The sequence below is a fragment of the Eubalaena glacialis genome, chromosome 1 (assembly GCF_028564815.1).
Source record: "Eubalaena glacialis isolate mEubGla1 chromosome 1, mEubGla1.1.hap2.+ XY, whole genome shotgun sequence".
In the NCBI taxonomy this organism is placed as follows: Eukaryota; Metazoa; Chordata; class Mammalia; order Artiodactyla; family Balaenidae; genus Eubalaena; species Eubalaena glacialis.
Window position 1 is genome coordinate 158,836,898 of NC_083716.1, and position 16,591 is coordinate 158,853,488.

General features: G+C 39.5%; 1 protein-coding gene and 1 long non-coding RNA gene across 3 annotated transcripts in view; one reads left to right on the forward strand and one right to left on the reverse strand.

Moving 5' to 3' along the window:
- LYPD6B (LY6/PLAUR domain containing 6B) overlaps nucleotides 1-16,591 on the forward strand; it is a 221,935-nt gene that overhangs the window by 176,436 nt on the left and 28,908 nt on the right. For both annotated transcript variants that reach the window (XM_061199930.1, XM_061199940.1), the window contains one exon: nucleotides 12,386-12,444. The gene's annotated coding sequence lies outside the window, so the exon portion shown is untranslated. The remainder of the gene's footprint in view (nucleotides 1-12,385; nucleotides 12,445-16,591) is intronic.
- Nucleotides 5,741-16,591, reverse strand: part of LOC133097769 (uncharacterized) — a 141,851-nt gene continuing 131,000 nt past the window's right edge. Inside the window, exon 4 of the long non-coding RNA XR_009702058.1 lies at nucleotides 5,741-6,513. This is a non-coding gene — a long non-coding RNA (uncharacterized LOC133097769). The remainder of the gene's footprint in view (nucleotides 6,514-16,591) is intronic.

Below are 16,591 nucleotides of genomic sequence, written 5' to 3' on the forward strand. Positions count from 1 at the left end.
CCTCTCAAGTGGCCTCACTTGCCCTGTGACCGTGGACCAGGCCCTGTACCTCTCTGTCCTGCTTCCTCGTATGTCTGTGGCTAGGATTGGACTAGATCAGTGGCTTTTCAGATGTTTTAAGCTATGGAACTCTTTACCCAAAGGAAATTTTGTGAAATATCCTAATACAAGCAGTTTTATAAAATCAGACCTATAAGTGTGGGTGAGGGATCCAGAATACCTCCCACCCCACTCAAATCCCCTTCATCTGTTGGAACTCCAACAGCTTGTTATCAGTTCAGACTGATAGCAAGCTGGCTGGTTGTCAGGAAGTCAAACCAAAGCCTGAAAATGCAGGTGATTTTACCTTTGTCAACCCTGAATCCTGGAGACAGCATATTTTACAGTTTTAAGTCAACCAACCTAAAATGGCTTAATCCATCATAAATTTGTAAGCACTAATTATCCTTCTTTTATATGCCCTGTTCTTGTAACCAGAGTATTTTTAAAAGCTTTGCTGTTGTTCAAGTGATGTGCAGATGAATTGGGTGATGAATTCTGTAAAGCATACCCACCTCGACATTTCAAAACTATGCCAGGCGCTCCTGGCTTCCAGAAACTCAGACTCTTTGTCCCACCCCCACCCCTCTAACCCCCTGCTACTGGAATACCATGTCACCTTTCTTATTGATCGTGTCAGTCTCCTTGCAAAAACTAGTCTCATTGCTTGAAAGATCAAAACTCCTGACTTTGTCTGCAAGTTCCATGATTATTTAATTTTCCTGTCAAACCCTATTTCCCACTTCCTTCTAACACACATCCCACTTCTGGAAGTCATTCCCTCCCAGTTCTCTGCCTCCAAGCCCATGGTCATGCTCTTTGCCCATTTCTGTCTCTTCCTTTCCCCATGAAGACCCCATATCCTTTTTGTTGCCTACCAGTACCCTTTACAGCTCACCCTTCACATCCTTTCATGCTCCCTCTTCATCTTCCACGGTACTTAGCAAGGAGGCAGCGTGATGTGGCAGCAAGATTACAGAACAGGGAGACAACGCTAGTACTACTGTCCTCAAATTCTGCCACTTATTTGCAAGGTGCCCTTGGCTGCCTTTGACCTCACAGTTTCCTCATCTGTAAAGTGAGATTAATAATACAGTATCTCCCTTGCCTACCTCACCATGTGGTCGTAAGAATCACGAGAAATATTGTATGTGAATGCACTCTATTATCACTTACTGTACCCCAAATCACTTGTTTTAATTATTAATCCTACTCTGCCCTGTACTCACTGCAGTCATTTCATGTGTGATATCTAGTCTCACTAGTTCTTTAGGTCAAAGATTTTTCATATATTTAAAGTGTAACTCCAATACAACTCTGCAGTGGTCATCACAGTGCTGACCACACAGCAGGTACTTCATATGGATTTAATAGAATTTTGATCTCTGCTATTTCCCAAGAACCTACCGTTTTAGTTGTGTTGCAGTGGTGGTTGGTTGTTTAACTATCAGATAGATACTTGAATTTCTGGCATTTTCCCAAAGCAAGATAGAAATTCTAAGGATATAAAATGGATGTGGGAGACCTTAGAAGCAGGGTAAATAAGTTGTTTGGGTGAGTTATTTTCTTGAAAATGAACTAAAGGCAGAACTCAGTTCTTGGATCAGTTGTAATGAGTCTGGTAGTCAGTCCTCACTGTAGCCTTGTACAAAGTCTGTGGATGTTACTGTAGTTACCTGTGCTATGCAGTAGGTCCTTGTTGGTTATGTATTTTATATAAGTAGTATGTGTATGTTAATCCCAAACTCCTAATTCATCCCGCCCCTACCCCTTTCCCCTTTGGTAACCGTAAGTTTGTTTTCTATGTCTGTGAGTCTGCTTCTGTTTTGTAGATAAGTTCATCTGTATCATCTTTTAGATTCCACATATAAGTGATATCATGAAAAACAAACAAATAAACAAAAAAACCACCAAAAGACTCTGTGGATGCTCACAATGGACAGGGAGAAAGTCCCAGTAAGTGAGGATGCCACCCAGACTATCAGAACTACACCAGGTTTCACTGAGAAGGCTGCTTCAGTCTGAAATAGCAGAAGACCCTTTGCTGGCTTCAGCTGATGACACATTTTAGCAGTCCACATGAATTTGCTTCCAACTTTCTCCTAGTCGAAATAGGAAATAGGTTCTTGTATTATGTCCATTGTAAGAGTCAGTGCTCTTAGTGCCTCAGTAAGGGGAAGGCAAATACTTCATGTAAGTGAAAATTTATTTTAAATCATACAGAAATATACCATTTTTTAAAAGATATCTAAAATAAGGTGAACCTTCAGGAAAGTAAGGTGAACCTGTTGTGATAGACTCTCCTTTGGGTGGCAGGGGCATGCTGGGTACCTCTTACTACCCTGGAGGTTTAATTTGCCATGAGTAAGCTGGTAATCAGTAAAACTTGATTTTCCCCCCTCCAAGCTTGACGTGTCTAGTGTACCTTCTGCTTCTGGAAGAATTGAACTTTGTTGGAAGGGTGAAATTTCTGAACCAAGAATGGGGACATGGCAGCTATGAAGTTTGCTGAAAATCATCAGTGTACCAGACTACCCAATCCCTAGTTCAGGATACAGAGCCTCAACATGATCCTGGCCAGTGCTACAGATCTAAGTGTGTCTACCCCCATGCATTTATTCTGGTGATTGTTATCTGTGGAAAGTCTCAGCCAGCATGCTTCTTTCTCTTTTTTAAGAAAAATATTTTTATCTTGAGACATTTCTTCTATTTAGCCAAACTAAATGTGTGTAAATTTGTTCTTTGCAGATTTGCTTATTTCTAGGCGCCTCCCTACATGATTTCAGCATAAATAATACCCTTCCCTACCTACTACAAGCTACAGGAGTCACTAGCATTTTAGAAAAGTAAATGGAGCAGAGTTAGTAACACTCCACAATCCAGTGTATCTAGAGCAACTTTCACGTATTTGCCATTTGTACATGGACTGCCTTTATCACTGTATTCAAACTGTAGGTCATGGACCACGTCTTACTTAAATTTTTATTTCTAGTTCCTCATATAGTACATAGTAGATGTTCAAGAATGCTTATTAAATGAAAAAGAGGTATATGTGTGTGTGTGTGTGTGTGTGTGTGTGTGTGTGTGTGTATGCATTTTCCAATTTAAAAGTTTATTACTACTTAGCTAGAAAAAAACGCCAGAGGTAAATTTGGATGGATGATGCTGAACGTGACATTTCTAATGCAGCGCTCGACATAATCACCCACACAAAAGGAAGCCAAATCCATGGACTACATGCTGTGGCTGTGCAGCAGCTGCAGGACGTTGGCAAGTTTTCTTGGATGTCCTGCAGGACCCAGTGAGCCCAGACCCAGAGGAATTCTAGTGACAGTGCGCTCTCAACTCTCCTTCATGAACTACCATTGCCAAAAGGTACACAGAGTTAAGTAAAAGCCTAAGCAGGGCTGGCAGTATTTTAATGTACAACCACCTCGTAGGCCTCAGTAAGGTATTAAGTTCCTAAGGTTCTGGAATTTTCCTTGAAGGATTTCATAACCACATCAAGCTTGTTAGAGTATTGATCATTGCTACTGCTGCTGTTTTCCCAATGGAAGCTCCTGATTTGATGTCCATTTGATACTTTTCTTCTGTACTTCAACCTCTCTCATACAGACTTGCAACCTTTAACTGTTTTGAGTTAATGGTGAGAAATCAGCTAATCTTTGCTGTAAAATATGTACTAAGAACTAGCCATGTCTTTTCAACGTTTTATATATATACACATATATATATATATATATATATATGTTCTTTTTCCTATTCTTTTCCATTATAGGTTATTACAAGATATTGAATATAGTCCCCTGTGCTATATGGTAGGTCCTTGTTGTTTATCTATTTTACACAGTATCTGTTAATCCCAAATACCCAATTTATCTCTCCCGCTCCTTTCCCCTTTGACAACCCTGTTTGTTTTCTATGTCTGTCAGTCTGTTTCTGTTCTATAATTCACTTAATTTGTATCCTTTTTTTTTAGATTCCACATATAAATCGTATCATATGATAATTGTCTTTTTTTCTTTCTGGCTTACTTAGTACGATGATCTCTAGGTCCATCCATGTTGCTGCAAATAGCATTATTTCATTCTTTTTTAGGGTTGAGTAATATTCCATTGTGTATATCTCCCACCTCTTCTTTATCCATTCGTTTGTCAACAGACACTTAGGTTGCTTCCATGTCTTGGCTATTGTAAATAGTATTGCTATGAACATTGGGTGCATGTACCTTTTCAAATTAGAGTTGTCGTCTTTTCCAGTTATATGCCCAGGAGTGGGATTGCTGGATTATGTGGTAGCTCTATTTTTAGTTCTTTAAGGAGAACATCCTCCTTTAAGTGTTGTATGTGATATGCATATCCCCATGCAAGTATTTTATTATTAAATCCATTGTCCCATCAAGTGCTCTTGAAAAGAAAATGTGACTGTACTTTTATATCTCCTTTCTTCATCCCACAATACTCAACAAACATTTGGGCCCCTGCTCTGTACCAGTCCCATTGCTGGAGACGAAAGACTACTCTGCCTTCAGGGGGCTTGTATATGATGAGAGAGGGAAACAGACCCCTGCCTGTGTGCACACCTTCTTCCCATTGAAGAATCTGACATCTGATGAATGGTTGCTGCTGGGGCATTCAAGGATTAAAGGCACGGTTTATCAGTGGAACGAATAAAGAAATCATTGAGGAGAATAATTGTTCAAGTTTGGGGCTTCAGACTCTAATCTCACATTACCTGAAAAAATAGCAGCAGTGATTGCCATCTGCTGACACACTGCCCACCGACAGGGAGGGGGTGTTCTAGGCTGGCCAGGCCTCCTGCCAGCAGAGCCAGGAAAGTATCCCTGATTAGAGCAATTAGAGCAACTCCCTGAGCTGGTTCATAATTTGCTTAATCACACTCACTTCACTGAACTATGGTTTTGGCTTTAGGGGGTTTTAGGGGAAAAAAATGCAAGGTTTGGGGAAAGGGAAAGGAAGCAGTTAGAAAGAATTCAAATTGATCCTCCTCCCTAGTCAGTTTGGGGTTGGCAGAAAAGAAAGCAAATGACATCAGTGACAGGTGTAAATATAAGGAAGCCGATTTGGACAATGGGTCCTTTGAGTCCTGTTTGGGTGAGAATTATTGAGATCACAAAAGGTAGCAGCTGGTAAGTTCTGGAAACCTTTTTAATGTAAGCCCACAATTTGAATAATGCACTAAATGGAGTGTAGTGCATATATTTAAATTTTTTTTTTTAATTTATTTATTTATTTATATTTTTATCCTTGGCTGTGTTGGGTCTTCGTTTCTATGCAAGGGCCTTCTCCAGTTGCGGCGAGCGGGGGCCACTCCCCATCACGGTGCGCCGGCCTCTCACTATCGCGGCCTCTCTTGTTGCGGAGCACAGGCTCCAGACGCGCAGGCTCAGTAGTTGTGGCTCACGGGCCCAGCTGCTCTGCGGCATGTGGGATCCTCCCAGACCAGGGCTCGAACCCGTGTCCCCTGCACTGGCAGGCAGACTCCCAACCACTGCGCCACCAGGGAAGCCCCCATTTAAATATTTATGTACAAATGGCTGCCATTTTTTAGCCTGCTCTGCCATGGTCCCATGACTTGATACAATTGCTTTTAAATGATCATTTTGTAGATGCTAGAAAGGCATTGTACAGAAGATGAGAATCACAGCAAACCAAACAAAGAAAACGCAGAAGAGACCACTCTAAACCAAATATGTCCATCATAGCAACTATATTTAAGAAGTTTTGAAGGCAGTTTAGTGTAGGGATTAAGATGGAGGAGTTTGGAACTGGACCTACATTTTAATCCGATCTGTGATTTACTAGCTTTGTAGCCTTGGGTAAGTTACTTATCCTGTCTTTAAATTTCAAATTCTTCATCTGTAAAGAGGGGATAGAAATCATACCACCTCACAGGGGTGCTGTGAGAATTAAATGAATTAATGGTGTTCAGTGCCTGACACGCATAAACCCTCAAAAAATGTTATCTTAAAAAATGAAGGTGTTCTTTGTGAGGGCTCATGCAGGAAACCATTAGCAAAGCATTGGGAAGTCAGAACTCTGAGAGCAGCAACTTTGTTTTAGGGACTGAAGCCTTGGCAGTGAACGAAACGATGCCTGGCACGTGTTAGGTGCTCCATAAATACTGACTGAATAACTGAAAAAATGGGTTTCATGCATTTAGGGTGTATAAATTGGATTATTCTATGAAATTGTACATTTTAAATGAGGAAAGTATAAGGAAAGAAATAATGGGTGAAAATTTTGTGTGTGGCAAAGGTGTATATTTCAAACTTTTAGCCAGGAAAATGTTCATCCTGTCATTTCCCGTCAGGGGCACAGGGTTTGATTCCCTTTTCTTCCCTAAGATCAAATGATCTGGGGGAGCTGTTTGTAACGATCTGGATGGGGTCCTCCTGGCTGCAGCATTCCCAGCTCCTGTCCTGTCCTGCTTGCGTGATGTTAAGAAGAGACACTGTAGGGGAGAGACAAGCACATGTTTAAACGACTGATTGAAAACATTCTTTTCTCCTATTTGCTTCCAAATCATGACAATTTAACTTCCCCTTGTGATGGAAAAGAGAAGCTTGGAGGTGCCAGATGCCGGAGTCCAACTGCATCTCTGTTCTCCCATTTGTAAACCGGCCCCACCTGGGGTCTCTTCTAAACTCCCCGGGGAAGCCGTGGGCTGGTGGGTTCTGCCCTTGTCTATGTGCAGCACCTTCGTCTGCTCCCTGTGTTCCAGGCCTGGAACAGACAGAGGGTGGGGAAAGGGATTGACATTCTCTGTCTAACCCTTGCCTGCAGTCATTTCTCGGACGTGATGAACAAATACTGCCTTTGAAGGAAGACGTGCACATTTGCCAAAGAAGGGAATGCAGTTCTGGGACCTCATAGCTACAGGATTGTGTAAATCACTCAACACTAGTAAAGTTGAAGTTATGAAAGTAAATCATTTCCATTTGTACCAGATCTAATTACTCTGAGGAAAATGGTGACAGAAGATGTATTCTGTAACTTCTCAGGCAGCCCTGGAAGTCTGACTCCAAAGACAGAGTTTTCAACATACTCAACTCTAAGATGTTACATGTGGGTAGCTAATATTGATTGAGTTTGTGCTGTCTTCAGACATTATTCTAAGTGATTGTGACATATTAACTCACTCCCTTGAGGTCGTTATTGTTTATTCTCTCCTTTTACAATGAGGAAACTGAGGCACAGGGAGGTTAAATGACTTGCCCAATGTTAGCACTAACTCTTAGCACTTGATTCAACGTGTAAGGAAACTGAAGTGCTGAGAAATAGCCCACGTGTGGCAAAATATTCAGCTCGTCACTCAGCTAAATAGCAATTTCCCCCCTTACTCTATGTGCACAAGGAACCATTGCATCCTTTCCTGTGGGAGTGGGTTATAGCTCCTACCTATGAAGCCTGCATGCTAGGGGCAAAGAGAAAGGCTTCCCAGGCCACTTCCTCTTGTCTACTCGAAAGCTTGAAATCGGGATTTCAGAACCTCAAATGGAGTCCTGGGACATGAGCTGCTTGTCATATTTCAAAGGGCCTACAGGAAATTGCTCATTTAGGGGCAGTAAAACAATGTGGGCTAATGAGTGTATAAAAGCTTTTTTGCGTGTGTGTGTCAAATTATATATATCATGTTAATGTAATAGTTTATTTTGTGTGAGTCAGACACTTTTCATGGCACTTGTGCCTTTTGCTTTTCATCTTAAAAATGGGTAACGAATTATCTTCTACATACAGTTTAGAGAAATCCTTCTAAATGTGGAATCTGGGGTCTGGACCTTAGGGATGAAAAAATTAGCACCTATTGGCCTGCCGTGAGAGAGGGATGTGTTACTAATAGTCAACAATCACAGTATACTCAGATGGATAGAACACCCCTATCCTGCAGGTTATCTTCCTTACCTGCATTCTTAATCCACTGTTGTGTTGCAGACAGCTGTGACTATGTTCTTACTAAGCTCTCAGGGGCTCTACCAATGGAATTTGCAAAATGTAATCAGCATGGTGAATTGTCTGGGACTCCCATCCCTACCACCAAATGATACATTTCAAAGCCAAATAAAAATGCTATTTTATATCATCTACTCTTTGGATTTTCCAAGCCCCTGGTCCATTTAGAGAGAACTGTTGAGCTTTAGCTATATAGTAGGTGCTTAACCATAAACTATAGAGCCAATCAAGCTCTTTTAACTTTTGAATAAGTTATGCATTCATACGGATCAAAAATCAAAACAATGAAATGAGGTATATTCTGAGAAGTCTCCTTCCCACTTCTGTCCCCTTATAGTGTATTATTTACCCCTGTCCCTCCACCTACAGGTCATCACTTTTATTAGTTTCCTGTGTACTGTTCCTGAGTGTATTTATGCATATGAGTAAATACATATAGTATTTTTTCCTTCCTTAACACAAAAAAAAGACATGATATTCATATATTTATAGCTATCTCCATTTATAATATATATAATATAATATAAATATGTATATTATATATATATATATATGTCCTAGGACTTTTTTCACAGCAGAATATAGGGAGCATCCTCATTTTTTTTTTTTTTTTGGCCTTGTCACACAGCATGCGGGATCTTAGTTCCCCGACCAGGGATCGAACCCGTGCCCCCTGCAGTGGACATGTGGAGTCTTAACCACTGGACCGCCAGGGAAATTCCATTTTTTTAATGGCTGCATCAGATTCCGTTGTGTATACGTAGGTGTGTATATATATATATATGTGTACACACACACACCCCCACACACACATACTCTTTTGATGGACACTTGGATTTTTTCCAATCATTTGCTATTGTAAACAGTGCTGCAGTGACTATCATGGCAATATATTATTTTGCATGAAAGCAGACCATCTGTAGAAAAAATTCCCAGAAGTGAGATTTTGGGTCAAGGGTAAATACATTTGAAATTTTAATAATGTTACCAAATTGCCCTTTGGAGTCACATTCCCACCAGCAATATATGAAAATGACTGATTTCCCATGACCTCCTCAAAAGAGTATTAGAAAACATTTTTATCTATCAGACTAGTCAAAATCTGGAATTTATGAAGTGTACTTTTAATTTACATTTCTCCTATTTGAAAAGATGCTCAACTTTTCTCATGTTGCTTAAAGGCCATTTTCTTCATTTTTCTATGAAATGTCTATTAATGTTCTTTGCTACTTTTTCTGTTGGGTTACTGATAATTTTCTTACCGATTTTTAGTAGCTCTTTCCATATTAGCGAGATTATCCATTGTTTTGTCTGTGACATGAGTTGAAAATATTTCCCCCAGGTTATTTGGTTTTTTTTACTTTGCTTATAATTTTTTTTTTTTGGCATACAGAAGTTATTGTTGTTTGATGTAACTGAATTAATCAAACTTTAATTTTATACTTTCTGGGTTTTTAATCATAGTCAGAATGGCCTTTCCCCACTCCCAGGAAGTCACTCATATTTTCTTGTATTTTTTTTTCTTTTTTTTTTAAATTTATTTTGTTGAAGTATAGTTGATTTACAATGTTGTGTTAATTTCTGCTGTACAGCAAAGTGATTCAGTTATACATATATATACATTCTTTTTCATATTCTTTTCCATTATGGGTTTATCACAGGATATTGAATATAGTTCCCTGTGCTATACAGTAGGACCTTGGTTTTTTTTTTTTAATTACTTAATTTCATTTTTGGCTGCATTGGGTCTTTGTTGCTGCACGTGGGCTTTCTCTAGTTGTGGCGAGCGGGGGCTACTCTTCGTTGCGGTGCACGGGCTTCTCATTGTGGTGGCTTCTCTAATTGTGGAGCACGGGCTCTAGGCGTGCGGGCTTCAGTAGCTGTGGCTTACAGGCTCTAGAGCGCAGGCTCAGTAGTTGTGGCACAGGGGAATTTTCTTGTATTTTTAAGAACCCATTTTATTACAGAAAATTTTAAGCGTACACAAATTAGAGAAAATAGTATAATAAACCCCAACTACACGTCATCCAGCTTCAACAATTAGGGGTATTTTGCCAATCTTGTTTTATCTTATCCTCCCATCCATTTTGAGAATATTTAAAGCAAACCCCAGACATTATATTTTCTTTATAAGTATATCAATATATATCAATAACATGTAAGAACTTCTTAGAACATAACTTCTATAACATTATTATACCAATAATTCCTTAAGATTATCCAATACTACTCTGTGTTCACATTTTCTTTTCTGGAACTTTGATGGCTTTGTTTTCTATGTGTACAGTATGAGGTGTCTACCAACCTTATTTTTTTCCTGGCTACCCAGTTGTCCCAACTCAGCTTCTTAAAGTGTATTCTAACCTTACTGGTTTGAGATGCCACCTTTACCATATAACAAATTCCCATGTGTATTTGAGTCTATTTCCAGACTTTCTACTGTTCCATTTGTCTGTCTACTCAAATGTTACTACTATACTGTTTTAATTACTGTGGCATTAGAGAATGTTTTAATGTCTTTCAGGACTAGTCATTCCCTAAATGAAATAGTAAGTCATCTACTCCAATTTATGCTATTTAAAAATGGCAGAAAATTATAGTTTATAGTCCAGCCTCGTCAGATCTGGTCTGGTGATTTAGAAATCAACAAGGAGTGGGAGTGGAATGTGTGAGCATAAATGTGGTCCCTAAGGAAAGTAAGAGTAATAACACTATAGGAAAGTAAATAGTAATAACATAAAAGCTTGAAACCTGGGGCAGGTCCTCATCTGGAGGTGGGAGGAGAAAGCAGAACCAGCAAAGGAAAAAGGACGTAGTTTTTGTGGTTGAAGCACGCTTCTCCCTTGGAAGTAGCCAATCCTGGTTCTCTTTGGCAAAGTCAGAAAGGCCTACGGTAGAGAAAGTTGCAGTGTTGGCTGTGTACCTGCCCTAGGGAACCAATCAGAGACGCAAAGCACGCTGCAGAGCCGAGAGGGCCCGGATGAAGTGTGTGGAGGCGGCTGTGCCATCACTGTGCTCTGGGCAGTTCACAGGCCTGGGCAGCCAATAACGCTGAACTCCAGGGCTGCCTGTGTGCTGGCTTGTGCCTCTGAAGGTGTGAGAGTGAACCTCACCAGGCCTTTCCCAGGAAAAGGATGAAGCTGTATTATTCTGAGCCCTCTTTCCAGGAGACAGTATTAGTTCTACCTAACAAGATACCTTTACTGAAAAAGGTCTGAGAGAGAGGACTTCCGGTACTAGTTATCGTGGGAGAGACATCTAAAGCATTTAGCAGGGGCAAATCATAATACCTTTTATCCTTTTGAAATGCATGTATCTGCTGGACTCTGTCTGCGCCTTCACAAAAGCCCAGAGAATGATAAGGTGGTCAAAACACGGGGAAAAGGCCTGGATCCGGAGCCGGTGGAGACTGAACGGGGATGACTACAGAATGACTTCATCCCCGGCAGACACCCTTAATAACCCGTGGCACAGCTCCTAACCTCCTCATCCCCAATTTCCTCCTTATAACCTGCAGGTGAGCACACCTGCTTACCTCACAGGGATGTGGGGAAGATTAATTAGTTTCAGATGGGCAAGTTGTTTGCTGCTGAGTCATGTGGTGTAGTGAGTGTGCTAATTTGAGGCTGCACAGCCAGGAGTTGCCTGCTGCCCAAACGCAGACACCAGAGGGTAAATGGAAATTGGTCATCATCAGAGTCAGGGGAGTGGACTTTGCAGACTGAATGAATGGGTGAAGTCAGCCTTGTTCGGGCATATTCAACGATTCCTTACTCAGTGTCTACCCTGTGCAAGTGGTAACAGGCAGCCATGATGGGGGCAGGAGGAGGTTAGTGAGGAGTGATGGCCCTGAGGTGCAGGCATTGCTGGGGTGGCTGTTAGCCACAGTGGAAGACCATAGCCTGGAATTGTGACTCTGTGGACGAGAAGTCATCTTTGCCATCAACGATGTGAGCTGGGCGTCAGTTGTAGTCGGCTCCACATTCCGGCATACTCTGAATAATAAGAAGGGTGATCAGCGCTCCCTCAGTCCCCTCACTTTCCAGATGCCAACCTTACCAAAGCCCTAAGCTAGTCTTCTCTCTTAGGTGTTTGCAGTGAAAAGAATCTTTGTGTTCATTAACAAAAGGGGAAGAGAAAAGAGACCCCTCTTTTGGCCTCTTTGTCTTCTGTTGTTGCATGCTGCTGCTTTACAGAGTACGATCAAGGTGTGTTTTATTTTAAGCACAAGGTAAAAGGGACTATTTTAGGCATTATCACAGAACACTTTCTCTGCCAATAAGGAGTTTTATGGTCTGGAAATTGGTACAGAATATGGATGAGATCTCAATGTACATTTTAAGCTGAACTCTTTCTTTTTTTTTTTCTTTCAGGTGTCCTTGAGTGAGGGTAGCAGGGAGTGAAAGAGGAGGAGAAAAGAAAATTAAGAAAGGTGAGTATGAGTAAATTTGGAAGGTGAAGTAAAGGGCTTCTCTGGGCAAATGAGGCTGCTAAGACCATTATCCCAATAGGAAGGTTTGGGACTGTGGAAGGTGAGAGGTAATCAGAGAATAATCAGAGGCAGTTCAGGAAAAGGTCCTTAATTTAAGTGACAAGCCCATTGTCATGTAAAAATAGTGTTGTTTCTTGAAATACAAGATTTTAAGAAAGGAGAATAGGGCAAAGCACCATTGTGTTAATATGAAATTCTGGTTTTCAGTGAATTTATTTTTATTTTATTAAAAAAATTTATACAATTTTTAAAGGTTACTTTGCATTTATAGTTATTACAAAATATTGGCTATATTTCCTGTGTTGTACAATACATCCTTGAGCCTATTTTATTTATTTATTTATTACAAATTTACCATTTTATTTTATTTATTATTTTTTTAAATTAATTTATTTTTTGGCTGCGTGGGGTCTTCGTTGCTGCGTGTGGGCTTTCTCTAGTTGCAGCGAGCGGGGGCTACTCTTCGTTGCAATGCACAGGCTTCTCATTGTGGTGGCTTCTCTGTTGCAGAGCATGGGCTTTAGGCACACGAGCTTTAGTAGTTGTGGTACATGGGCTCAGTAGTTGTGGCTCACAGGCTCTAGAGCACAGGCTCAGTAGTTGTGGCACATGGGCTTAGTTGCTCTGCGGCATGTGGGATCTTCCCAGACCAGGGCTCAAACCCATGTCCCCTGCATTGGCAGGCAGATTCTTAACCACTGCACCACCAGGGAAGTCTCTTGAGCCTATTTTAAACACAATAGTTTGTACCTCCCACTCCTCCACCCCTATATTGCCCCTCCCATCCAACCCCCACTGGTAACCACTAGTTTGTTCTCTACATCTGTGAGTCTGCTTCTTTTTTGTTACATTCACTATTTTTTAGACTCCACATATAAGTGATATCATGCAGTATTTCTTTCTTTTTCTGACATATTTCACTTAGCATGATGCCCTCCAAATCCATCCATGTTGCTAAAAATGGCAAAATTTCATTCTTTTTTACGGCTGAGTAGTATTCCATTGTATATATCTGTACCACTTTTTCTTTATCTGTTCATCTGCTGATAGATTGCTTCCATATCTTGGCAATTGTAAATAATGCTGATGTGAACATTGGGGTGCATGCATCTTATTGAATTAGTGTTTTTGTTTTTTTCTGATATATACCCAGGAGTGGAATTGTGGGTCATATGGTAGCTCTATTTTTAGCTTTTGAGAAACCTTCATACTCTTTTCCACAGTGGCTGCACCAATTTACATTCCCACCAGCAGTGTACAAGGGTTCCTTTTTCTCCACATCCTTGCCAACATTTCTTATTTGTGTTCTTATTGATGATAGTCATTTTGACAGGTGTGAGATGACATCTCATTGTGGTTTTTATATGCATTTCTCTAATAATTAGCAATGTGGAGCTTCTTTTCATGTGCCTATTGGCCATCTGCATGTCTTCTTTGGAAAAATGTCTGTCGAGTTCTTCTCATTTTTTAATTGGGTTGTTTATTTTTTGATGTTGAGTTCTATGAGCTGTTTATATATGTTGGATATTAATCGCTTATCAGTCATATCATTTGCAAATATTTTCTCCCATTCAATAGGTTGTCTTTTCATTTTGTCAGTTGTTCCTTTGCTGTGCAAAATCTTTTAAGTTTAATTAGGTTCCATTTGCTTATTTTTGCTTTTATCTCCTTTAATTTAGGAGACAGATCCAAAAAAATATCGCTGCAATTTATATCAAAGAGTGTTCTATGTTTTCCTCTAAGAGTTTTATGGTTTTGGTTTTACTTTTAGGTCTGTAATCCAGTTTGAGTTTATTTTTGTATATGGTATGAGGGAATGTTCTAATTTCATTGTTTTACATGTAGCTGTCCAGTTTTCCCAGCACCACTTACTGAAGAAACTGTCTTTTCTCCATTGTATATTTTTGCCACCTTTATCGTAGTTTGACTATAAGTGTGTGGGTTTATTTCTGGGTTTTCTATCCTGTTCTGATCTATGTGCCTGTTTTTGTGCTAGTACCACACTATTTTGATTACTGTAGCTTTGTAGTATAGCCTGAAGTCAGAGAGTGTGATTCCTCTAGCTCTGTTCTTCTTTCTCAAGATTGTTTTTGCTATTCAGGGTCTTTTGTGTTTCCATACAAATTGTAAATTTTTTTGTTCTAGTTCTGTGAAAAATGCCATTGGTAGTTTGATAGGGATTGCATTGAATCTGTAGATTGCCTTGGGTAGTATGATCATTTTAACAGTGTTGATTCTTCCAATCCAAGAACATGGTATATCTCTCCACCTGTTTGTATCACCTTTAATTTCTTTCATCAGTGTCTATAGTTTTCTGCATACAGCTCTTTTGTCTCCTTAGGTAGGTTTATTCCTAGGTATTTTGTTCTTTTTGTTGTAATGGTAAATGGGCGTGTTTTCTTAATTACAATGTCAGATTTTTCATCATTAGTGTATAGGAATGCAAGGGATTTCTGTGCATTAATTTTGTGTCCTGCTACTTTAACATATTCATTGTTTAGCTCTAGTAGTTTTCTGGTAGCATCTTTAGGATTCTCTGTGTATAGTATCATGTTATCTGCAAACAGTGACAGCTTTACTTCTTCTTTTCCAATTTGGATTCCTTTTATTTCTTTTTCTTCTCTGATTGCTGTGGCTAAAACTTCCAAAACTATGTTGAATAATAGTGGTGAGATTGGACAACCTTTTCTTGTTCCTGATCTTAGAGGAAATGGTTTCAGTTTTTCACTATTGAGAACGATGTTGGCTGTGGGTTTGTCATATATGGCCTTTATTATGTTGAGGTAAGTTCCCTGTATGCCTACTTTTTGGAGGGTTTTTTATCATAAATGGGTGTTGAATTTTGTCAAAAGCTTTTTCTGCATCTATTGAGATGATCATATGGTTTTTATTCTTCAATTTGTTAATATGGTGTATCACATTGATTGATTTGCGTATATTAAAGAATCCTTGCATCCCTGGGATAAACCCCACTTGATCATGGTGTATGATCCTTTTAATGTGCTGTTGGATTCTGTTTGCTAGTATTTTGTTGAGGATTTTTGCATCTATGTTCATCAGTGATACTGGCCTGTAGTTTTCTTTTTTTGTGACATCTTTGTCTGGTTTTGGTATCAGGGTGATGGTGGCCTCATAGAATGAGTTTGGGAGTGTTCCTCCCTCTGCTAATTTGATAATTTGATAAGGATTGCATTGAGTCTGTAGAGTGCCTTGGGCAGTATAGTCATATAAACAATATTTATTCTTCCAATACAAGAACATGGTATATATCTTTCTACCTGTTTGTGTAGTCTTCAATTTATTTCATCAGTGCCTTACAGTTTTCAGAGTACAGGTCTTTTTGCCTCCTTAGGTATATTTATTCCCAGTTATTTTATTCTTTCTGATGCTATGGTAAGTGGGATTGTTTCCTTAATTCCCCTTTCGATATTGATACTTCAATATTAATGTAGTGAAATGCAGCAGATTTCTGTATATTAATTTTGTATCCTGCAACATTATTGAATTCATTAATGAGCTCTAGTAGTTTTCTGGTAGTGTCTTCAGGATTTTCTATGTATAGTGTCATGTCATCTGCAAACAGTAACAGTTTTAAGTCTTCCTTTCTAATTTGGTTACTTTGTTTTTCTTCACTGATTCCTGTGGCTAGGACTTACAAAACTATGTTGAATAAAAGTGGTGAGAGTGGGCATCCTTGTCTTGTTCCTGATCTTAGAGGAAATGCTTTCAGCTTTTCACTGTTGAGTATGATTTTAGCTGTGGGTTTGCCTTTATTATGTTGAGGTAGGTTCCCTCTATGCCCACTTTCTGAAGAGTTTTTATTATAAATGGCTGTTGAATTTTATATCTTTTTCTACATCTTTTGAGATGATCGTATGGCTTTTGAAGAACAAATTCTTCAATTTGTTAATGTGGTGTATCACACTAATTGATTTGCGGTTATTGAAAATTCCTTGCATCCCTGGGATAAATCCCACTTGATCATGGTGTATGATCCTTTTAATGCATTGTTGGATTTGGTTTGCTAGTATTTTGTTGAGGATTTTTGTGTCTATGTTCATCAGAGATACTGGCCTGTAATTTTTTT